General features: G+C 42.5%; 1 long non-coding RNA gene and 1 pseudogene across 1 annotated transcript; one reads left to right on the forward strand and one right to left on the reverse strand.

Annotated features, from left to right (window-relative positions):
- Positions 1-890: 890 nt before the first annotated feature.
- Positions 891-2,160, reverse strand: LOC121801545. Its single transcript, XR_006050597.1, has 2 exons — positions 1,263-2,160; positions 891-1,178 (listed from the first exon to the last, which is right to left on the reverse strand). It is a non-coding gene; the product is annotated as an uncharacterized LOC121801545 (long non-coding RNA).
- A 3,545-nt stretch (positions 2,161-5,705) lies between these two features.
- On the forward strand, positions 5,706-5,841 carry LOC121801736 (annotated as a pseudogene).
- Positions 5,842-10,672: the final 4,831 nt, after the last annotated feature.

The following is a 10,672-nucleotide window of genomic DNA, read 5'->3' on the forward strand; positions in this document are numbered from 1 at the left end:
ATTCCAGCACAACATTCCATCCACAGACAGACGGACGGTCCGAAAGGACGATTCAGACATTAGAGGATATGTTGAAATCCGTAGTGCTCGACCGTGGAGTAAGCTGGGAGCCAGTACTTCCACTTATAGAGTTTTCCTACAACAACAGTTACCAGACAACCATAATTATGGCCCCATATGAAGCACTCTATGGGAAGAAATGTAGATCACCGCTTTACTGGGATGAAGCAGGTGAGAGAAGAATTCTCGGACCAGACGTTGTAAATGAAATGATAGAAATTGTCCGACAAGTCCGAGGGAGAATCAAAGAAGCTCAAGATAGACAGAAATCCTATGCAGATGCTCGTAGAATGGATTTACAGTTCAAAGCAGGAGACAAGGTCGTTATGAAAGTATCCCCATCGAAAGGGATAACTAGATTTGGCGTCAAGGGCAAGCTAAAACCGCGTTTATCGGACCTTACGAGATCCTAGAAACAGTCGGCCTTGTGGCGTACAGATTAGCGCTCCCGCCAAGTTTCGGGAATGTTCACAATGTGTTTCATGTATCACAGTTGAGGAAGTACGTGTTTGACCCCAAACACATAGTGCACCAGGAAGAAATGGTGTTAGAACCAGATTTGGGCTATGAAGAAAAGCCAGAAGCAATTCTGGACAGGAAAGTTAAAGAGTTGAGAAATAAAAATTTTGTAACTGTGAAGGTCCTATGGAAGCATCACGGCCGCGAGGAGGCGACGTGGGAGCTCGAGGACCAGATGAAAGAGAAGTACCCACAGCTTTTTACCTAACCGAGACGAAATTTCGGGACGAAATTTTTGTTAAGGGGGGTAGAATGTAATAGCCGAGACTTAGATTTCTCGGGAGTTATGAAATAAAATACTAGAACTTTTATTGACGAATGAAAGAGTATTTTTATTTCTTGAATAAGGGTACAAGTACAACTTCAGAATTTTCAAAGCTAACACATTACAAGTGTTTGGAATTTATTACATACAAACTACAATGGCTACTACATTGTTGTTAAGACTAACAAAAGGGGTTCACTTTGAGCTACAACAACCGAGAGTTCCTAGTGAACTTCCTCGGCCTTCAACGCGAGCCGTCTTGGCCCCAACATTCCAGAAAGCCCGAGAGGGCGAGACCAAAAAAAGGAAAAGCCCCGCAGCTAGCCGTGCGACGCTGCCCAATCCAGATAAAACAAGATGAAATCAGACCAAGGAAAGGAGCAAGTTTTCCTTATTCTAGTAGGGACTGAAACCTTACCTAAATGAGCAAGAATGAAGGCACCGAGGGACCTGCAACAGCCTGCAGCGACCTGCCCCGCAGCCGGTACCGAAGACTGCAGTGAGGCGGTCCATTCGGCCTCTTCACCCCAACAGCCCTGCCCAGCTCGTACCTGCAAAATAAAGCCAAATGCAGTTAAGATGTACATCAAAAGGGACACCAGAATATAACACCAAATTCAGTAATTTTTCAGAGCATGTCCAGGAACTGTAAGCTCATTTATCTCACGAGTACCCAGCTTGCAAGCTGCAGGGATGGCAGCCAACATAGGGAAGCCTTAAGGCTCCTTTTCCAGTCAGATAACAAACTCTTGCAGCTTTCAGTTACACCCCAACTATAAGTATAGATCAGCCTCGGCCTCTTCCTCCCCATTTATCACAAAGCAACATCCAATTAAAGAAAGAGAGGAGCCGAGGAAGGGGGAGGAGGCGAGGGTGAAACAAGAGCAAAGACAAGGACTAGCAGCACAAGTTCAGTGGAGGTAACCACACTTCCTTTCAACCTCTGTTAACCATATTATAGCATCATGTAGACATCACAAGCATGCTAGAGGAACCCCATAGTTTCAGAGAACATAAGTAAGCCGTAAATAATTAAAGGAACAACACTTTAGCCAACTGTCAAGCTCATCCCAGTAGGTGGACGATTAAGTTCAGACACGAACCAACGAAGTAGAGAAAAACACCTAAATAGCTAAGGTAGAAGACTTAGCCTAGGAGTTTTCTGTTGGAGAAGACGACGCCGACTGCGAAGCAGCGGCGAGCCGGCGGAGATAGCCGAGGAAAGGATCTGCAGCTCGCCGGAGAGGTGACGGCACCGGCAGGAGCGTGTGCTGCCTCAGCGCAACGGGGAGACCCGACGGAGGCGGCTACACAGCCGCGGCATCGGCTTCGCGTCGGTAGGCTGCACCCAACGTGAGACGCAGAGAGGGAAGACGTCGACGGCGCGAGCCCACCAAGCTCCCGTGATGGCGCCGGCGATGGTGGTGCGTGGTGGCTGGTGTGGCGGTGAAATCCGCCGAGGAAGGAGAAGAAGATTAGGGTTTTGCCTTTGTTTTGAGATTGGGGATTTGAGTTTTTGTTGAAGATGAAATGAGGGAGAGTCGACGGAAGGGAGCATGATTAATTGGGCCTCCCCTATTTCAGAAACTTGGGCCTAGAATTTATTTTTTGAGTTGGGCCTTGAGGAAGAGAACTGGGCCGAAAATGTTTAATGAAATAATACCTTGGCCCAGATTAAGTAAACTCCTTACTGGACTTATGAAATTAGTTCTTGGATTAATACTTTTAGTGAAGAGCCTCTTTTCAAGTATAATGGAAATTATTTCCTAAGCCACGGAAGAAAAGAACTTATAAGCCGTGAGTGAAATAAAAGCCAGTAAATAATTAAAGCGGACTTTAATAGTCGCAGAAAGTATTTCTTAAAATACTTAAGATAATCCGAGAATTTTAATACCGAACGGGTCAGCCGGATTCAGAACAAATTAAATCGCCGATTTAATTAAAGATTTAAGACTTCTAATTTTTAGAAGGCAGAAATTAAAATAAAAGAGCACGTTTAGGCATGCATTCATGCAAGATTGAATAATTACTTAAAGCCTAATTTAAGTACATTATTTTTGAAAAGGGACGTCGTCGCTCGACGAGTAAATCTCAAGTCAGACAGTACCCGTTTGAAAGAGTTAAGCAAACGAGGTGGGCTTTTCTATCCTACATTATGTGTGGGCTTTTTTTCTCTTCCTTCTTTTAAAGCATGCTTTATGTGAAAATATGATTATTTGAATGAGTTGTCATGCCATGTTTTGTTTTATGATTGCCTATCTGTTGGCTATGCCAACCCAGTTAAATCGAATTCGGGTCCCAGTAGGTCAGTAAATCCTACTCGGACTAGTGTACACATAGGGACCGTGAGCTAGCGCTAGGTTGGCCGGTCTGTGGGTCGTGAGCTAGCGCCAGGTTGGCCGGCCCAGTGGTCGTGGAATGTGGCCACATTCCCGATTCACGCAGCTGATATGGCATATCATCAGAAGTAAATGACTGCAGTCTATTTTCAGAAAGAAATAACATATTTTAGTGACCGGGATAGATTTTCAGTAAAACCCCGCGTTCACTCAGCTTGGCTGACAACTAAAAGAAAAACAGTTTTCGGCATGAGCCCACTGAGTGCATCAAGTACTCAGCCCTGCATTTTGTTTTCCTTAATGTGCAGGTTGATTGTTGTCGAAGCCGAGGAGGTGTTGGGACAGAAGGCTAAATAAGTAGAAGGATAGCTGGTGTAGTATGTCTTCATACATATTACATCTGTCTTGGTACTCTTCCGTTGCGCATATTTTAGAACTTGCTTTTAGCAAGGACAATTGTTCCATAACTACTCTGATTCAGTATGATTTGTAGCCTCAACACATTTCAGGCAACGTTTCCTTTGATTTAAGCATCTTATGATGAGTTGAGACAGCTTCTGTAAGTTTTAGTCGCGATATAGCTACACTTTCTTTGACTAGAGAGATGTGGTCGTGACAGCCATCGTCCAATAGTAGAAAAGAAGACGATGAGAAGGAGAGATTCCTCAAATTGCAGAGACAAGCATTGCTTCTGTGTTTAGAGAGTGCTGCAAAGAAATACAAAACATCATGGTAAGATTTGTGATCACTCTCTGTGATACATGTAATAACTTTTGCTTTATTTGAATTTCGTATTCTCTTTTAGGTGCCAAACAGCCATCGACATCCTGGCAAAGCACGCTTTTGATAATATTTCTAGATTCACCACCAGGCAAAGGGATGCTATTGAGAAACTCTGGGGCTCGATCAAGGAGCTTCAAGTGCGCAGGAAGCAAGGGAAGTCCATTTCCGGGAAACTGGATGTGAATGCTTTCGAGTGGCTCCAGCAAAGTATGCATGCGAGAAGATCAACATCTGGCGTGCTGTCGGAGGCAACGGAGACCGGAAATGTCAACAGTGGCTTGGTTGATGCCGTTGCCACCTGTATCAGAAATCGGCAAGAAGTAGTTCAGTTTAGATATGTATTCATGAATGCAAATGTTATATGCCGCGGGAAGGATGGGAATATTATTACGATGGATTACTTTTGCTATATAACGAGGGAGTTATGTATCCATGTTATGCGGATTAAGATCTGTATTCAGTAGTACAATGTGTACCTCCAAAATTATACACATGCTTTTAAACGTTGTTTAAATTCGGATTTTTTCTTAAAATAGGCGAATTCAAGAACTAAATTCTATGATTGAGAGACTTTTTAAGTTAAGTAATAAACAAAAGACTAAAGGTCAAAAGTGGTCCTAAACATATTACCGAAATACGAATTTGGTCCAAAACATTCACTTTTTGAAAATTGGGTCCTAAACAAATGAAATTATGTCAGATTGGTCCTTTTTTCACGATTCCATCAAAAACTAACGGTTAACGTCCAATTAATGATATTTTGACTTAATTAATATATAATTAATTATAAAAAATAAAATTTAAAATTTTCAAAAATTCCACAATAAGAATTTTTCTGCCTTCTTCTTGTTGAAAATACTCACGACTTGGTGAATGAAGAAACGAGCTCGAGCGAAAAACATGGATGTAATGCAGCACGTGTGGATATTGATCATGTAGATAAGGAATCCAGAGCAGTTCTACCTCAGCTCATGAATTAGAAAGATGCTCTGTTGGGCCACTAACAACGTGGGTGAAATGGTGGTTGGAAGAAGGGATGATGGACCATGATCTAGTTAGTTTCAGATTGCACATTCTGTCAGTTACAATAGATGACTATATATATAGCTTATTTTGTAACTTGTTGATCATCCGAAAAAGAAATAAAAAATGCAATTCTGAATTTACACAATGAAGTCCTTTTGTTTACTTTCTTTTATTGCCATTTCGTTTATGGTATCAGAGCAGGTGCCTATGCCCCGACTCTATACCTTTCACCCTTATTTCCTTTCTTTCTTCTTTCTCCTACGATGGCGGAATCAGATTCAAACTCAACCACAACCACACAAGCTTCTGCACAAAATACTCTCCCTCATATCTCTACTGCCATTGTGCGAGGATATCGTTAGGAGTCTCACTTGACAGGAAGCCTACCGATCCCGCCGGAATTCATAGTCGTAAACGAATCAGACCAAATGGAGGTGAATGAAGATTTTCTGGCTTGGCATAGTCAAGACCAGCTACTCTCGACGTGGATACAAGCGTCGTTGTCAGATAGCGCATTGATTTTAGTGGTTGGCCTGAGCAGCGCAAAGGATATTTGGAATGCTCTTGAAACTAATTTTGCAAGCCAATCTAAGGCGAAAGTGATGCATTTTAGGCTGCAGTTGCAGACCTTGAAGAAGGAAGGTCTCTCCATGAAAGATTACCTTAACAAAGTAAAGTCATGTTGTGATCTACTTGGGGCAGCAGGATGCCGAGTCCTTGAGCAAGATCAAATCCTATACATCCTTGCGGGTTTGGGCCACGAGTATGATTTTGTGATGGTGACAATCACTTCAAGAGGTGATATGTGGACTGTGCAAGATGTGACTGCACTCTTGCTTAGTTTCGAATCAAGATTGGATAGTGGAAAGCAATCAACTGTGGGGGCAGATGGATTGCTACCAACTGCAAATTTTGCCCATGTTTCTGGCCAAAGAAGGGACAACAACTATCAAAATAATTGAGGGGGATTCTCTGGAAGAAGTGAAGGAGGTCGAGGACACTTCGGTGGCAGGTCATCGAGGGGAGGTCGTGGAGGAAGAGGCTTTAGTTCCAAAATCATTTGTCAATTGTACCAAAAATCGGGACATGGAGCGGATAAGTGCTGGCACAGGTATGAACAAAGCTTCATTCCACAGCCAATTCAACAAGGCAGGCAACAACAACAATCCAATCCCTCTGCCAACATTGTTCAAACTCGAGTTCATCAGCCACTTCCTCCTTCGTCCACCAGACCTCCATCAGAGTGCAACTTTGAGGGTAGCCAACTGACTTCTTGGTACTCGGATTGAGGAGCCACAAACCACATCTCTAATGACCTTTTGAACCTCAACATTAGCAGTGAGTATCATGGAGGTAAACAACTTATTTTGGGGAATGGTTCTAGTGTTGACATTGATCATGTTGGTGAATCAAGTATTTGTCCAGTTTCTCCACACTGCTCTAAACCTCTTTTTCTCAAAAATTTGCTTCATGTCTCTGCTATCACTAAAAATCTTTTGAGTGTGTCACAATTTGCTAGAGATAATGGTGTATTTTTTTAATTTCACTCTACTCATTGTCTTGTTAAGGACCAGGACAGTCAACAAACAATCCTCAAGGGTTCTCTTGATCAAGGTCTTTATCGCTTCTTTCTGCCTAAGTCTACTGTCATTCCAACACATCCAAATCTAGTTGTTCTTCCTCCTATAGCATGCTCAGCTACCTGGGGTTCCTCTTCCAGCATTGATGTTTCTAGTATAGGCCTATGACATAGGAGATTAGGTCATCCAGCTTTTAGCATTGTAACACATGTTCTGAATGGATGTAATATTCCTTTTGATTCAATGAAAACATATCATCTTTGTCATCCATGTTGTGTCTCAAAAGCGCACAGGCTCCCATATTCTGATTCTAAATCTACATACTCTCATCCTCTTGAACTTGTTCATAGTGATTTGTGGGGTCCTTCCCTGACAACTTCAAGGTGTGGATACTCCTATTATGTTACTTTCATTGATCAATTCAGTAGACATACTTGGATTTACCTCTTGAAGTTGAAAAGTGATGTCTATGCTGCATTTAAGAACTTTAAAGCTTTAGCTGAAAATCTTTTGTCTACCAAAATTAAAGTTCTTCAAAGTGATTGGGAAAGAGAGTTTCAAGGATTATCTGCTTTTCTGAAAGATAGTGGAATTCATCACCATTTTTCGTGCCCACACACACCTCAACAAAACGGTCTAGCTGAAAGGAAGCACCGACATATTGTTGAAACTGGCCTTGCCCTCTTATCTCAGGCTAATTTGCCTCCTAAATTTTGGGATGACGCATTCTTGACTGCGGTTCATCTGATCAACAGTTCATCTAATCAACAGACTGCCCTCAAAGATCATCAACATGAAATCTCCTTTTGAAATGCTCTTCAAGAAACAGCCTGATTACACTATTATGAGAGCATCCCCAACCTCATCCCAAATTCAAGCTCCAAGTCCCCTCCACGTCATCATTCTCCTAAATTTAAGTCTCATGCCACAACTCCTCTAACCCTGTAGACCACAACCCGGGCCACAACTATTAAATTGCAATATTCACAACTCCAACCTATTTTACTCGTAAAATAGAATACATTGAACAATTAAAACCGGGAAAATTCATTGTTCAGTCGAAAAAAAGAAAATTACAAATCCTAGAAAAAGAAAATTACAAATCCTAAAAATAAAAAAAAAAACTACTTCTTCTTCATTTGTAAGCGAAGGTATCCGATCATCTCATGGTGCAACTCGAGCTCGAACTCCGACATTGTCGAGGTATCCCTCGATGTCAACAAGTGTATAAATACACAAACAAAATTAAAAAAAATAAAATCGAGGGGACTTGCGGCCCGTCCGAAGAATCTAACGTCGGGCCGGGACTCGCTCATTGCGGCACGGGTGTAGTTAACCCTGAGCCGGGCCGGACTGCGAGCGCAGCCCCGGGACGCAACTGCGTCCTCGGGGGGTCCCAGGCCACAACTCGTCGACGTTTAACGCAAGGCCCGGGCCGGGACTCGCTCATTGCAGCCCCGTCCCCAGAGTTGGGGATGCTCTGAGAGTGTTTGGGTGTCTTTGCTACCCTCTCACGAGGCCTTACAACACTAATAAGTTGTAGTAAAGATTCTGAACTTACATAATGAAGTCCTTTTGTTTACTTTGCTTTATTGCCATTTTCGTTTACTTCACTCCCACGACCCATCTCTTTCTGTCCTCTCCATCATTCTTCCCCAAATCACTCTCTTTTTTTGTGTCTCTCATCTCCTTCAGTCTACCTACATTCGCCCCACATTACAATACTAGAATCATCCATTCATTTGATAAATGTAAATCAACAAAACCAAGAAAAAAAAAAGTAATTTTCCAGTTATTCAATTGCCAAGAAACAACGATGTTGTCTAAAGTGAAAATTAAAAATTAAATGGAGGAAATTAACTGACCCTTGGCTGAGCAATCGGGGGATCCTCGAAGAGGGAAAGGGAGAGCTGCTTGTGAGCTAGTCTGATATCAAAGAGGTTCAAACGGGAGGTGGGGTCATTGGCGATTATGTCCTTGACGGGGAGCCTGAAGGGTGTGAGTAGTCTTATGAGTTATGCGCTTGCAAAATTCGATCTAAGCAATTGCTAGGTCGAGACACCACGCTTCTCCGAATTAACTGAATCACAGGGTCCAGTAACTCGAGGGATCGAATGGTGCTCCGGTCGTTGGGCACTCACGACTCTCCTTCAACAATTAAATTTCCTCAACCCGAATACTATGGATTAGTATAGGGAAGTGGAGTCGATCCCACAGAGATGGATTCGTAGGCTAGTATTGAGAGAATTTGGACAAAATGGCTGCTGCCACGCAAAAGGGGTTGAGATTTTAACTACTACTAGACCTAGGCACAAAACGTAAATACTAGACCGAAGAACAAAGGACTCTTAAACCAAGTAACAGGCAGAAAAGTTTAAACAATTCCTAGACCGAGTACATAACTACCGATAACCACTAGACAAAGGAAATAAAAAGTGGGGACCATGAAATCCAATCCTGACAACGTACGGTAAAGCTGCAGCTAACAATCTTCATGCACTTTTCTAACTAATTCAGATTCGCAAATGGAGAAAACAGAGGAAATGCCCAGATTCAAACATAATAAACAGATTTGGTCGACGGAAACTTACAATAACTCGAAGATACGACAGATCTACGTAAACTAGGCGAAATGAAATGTAAATACGTAAACTAGGCATGGAAATCAAGTACTCCTTCTCAGATTACGTCGGACGCTTAATCCACTCCGGATCCAAGCCATCCGAACCCAACAAACAGCAAAACCAACGCCATAACTCCGATTTTCACAGATCTACTCCAATCTCAATCAATCATGAACAATCTGCAAACAAATCACAAACTCCAGCAAAACTCAACCTCCGATTCATCCAAAAAGCAGAACCATTCTTCAGATCCAAACAACAAGTATCGGCAATAAATCAGAACCAACTGCAAAAATAACTAACTCCGACAATCCTAACTCGAAATCAATCGAACTCAACCAGCAAACCAGAAATGAACACAATAGACATAAGCGAAAGTAAAATCTGGAATAAAACCGGAAATATTGGTTGTCAAAAGAAAATCGAGCTTCGAACAGCGAAGCTCGGCGGAATCAGTGTAAATAGCAACGGAAATGTAAATTGTTTCTTCGCCCTTGAACTAGGACGGTGTTACAACCCTCGAACCATTGTCGGAAAGCTAAACGTGAACCACCAGCCAAGTGCTAACTGGAATCTCTCGCGAATTCAGAGTCAAGTGTGTGGAAAGGTGAATCGAGCAAGGAGCTGTTAGTGAGGCCTCCAGCCGAGAAGGTCCCTCCAGCCTGCATGCTTCTCCCTTTTATAGATGCGGACATAGCCTTCTAGAGTTTTCGTAGAAATCCCTATTCTACCCTTCAACTCCGAGGCTTCCTCCGTCTAGCAATTTTCTTCCAATTGTTCACCCTTTCGCCAGTTTCCTAGGACCATGCAAGCGTCCTCTTCTTTTCCTGGATCTGGCGAAAAACTTCACATACCTGACTTAATTCAATGCGTTAGACCCAGCAATTTCATGAAATGAACCCCTAGACCGATGCATGAAATTAGCCTTATCAGAGCCATAGAAAGAACTCTTCCTGTGATAGGCTTTGGACGCCGGTAAGGCTGTCGTAGCCTGCAGCTCACTCCCATATAAGGCCATGGTGTCGAATTTGGTGAGACACGGGCCATACATGTATACTTGGGGGAGGCCTGAACCCGAGAAGCTGTAAAATTTGACGTCCTTGGGGAAGAGGCCAGGCGGCAGGCCCATGGATTTAAGGAGGTCGTGGATGGAGGTGGAATGGCAGAGTGGTACACAAACAAGGAGAAGCTTGATTCCGATTTGAGGAAGAAGGAAGGAGAAGAGAGAGATGGGAGAGAAGAAGATATAGAAATTTTGATTTTGGAATTTCATTATTTTTTATAATTAATTATATATGAATTTAGCCAAAATATCATTAATCGGGCGTACGGCAATATATTTAAGACCACTTTGGACCTTTATTCTAAACTAAAACTATGATTTGAAAGAACTGAAGGGGCGATTTGAAAATAAAATAAAGCATGAGGCCAATCTTGTAAAGAAGAAATTCTAAAACCCTAAACCCAATCATCGCA

This window comes from Salvia splendens, chromosome 4, assembly GCF_004379255.2.
Source record: "Salvia splendens isolate huo1 chromosome 4, SspV2, whole genome shotgun sequence".
In the NCBI taxonomy this organism is placed as follows: Eukaryota; Viridiplantae; Streptophyta; class Magnoliopsida; order Lamiales; family Lamiaceae; genus Salvia; species Salvia splendens.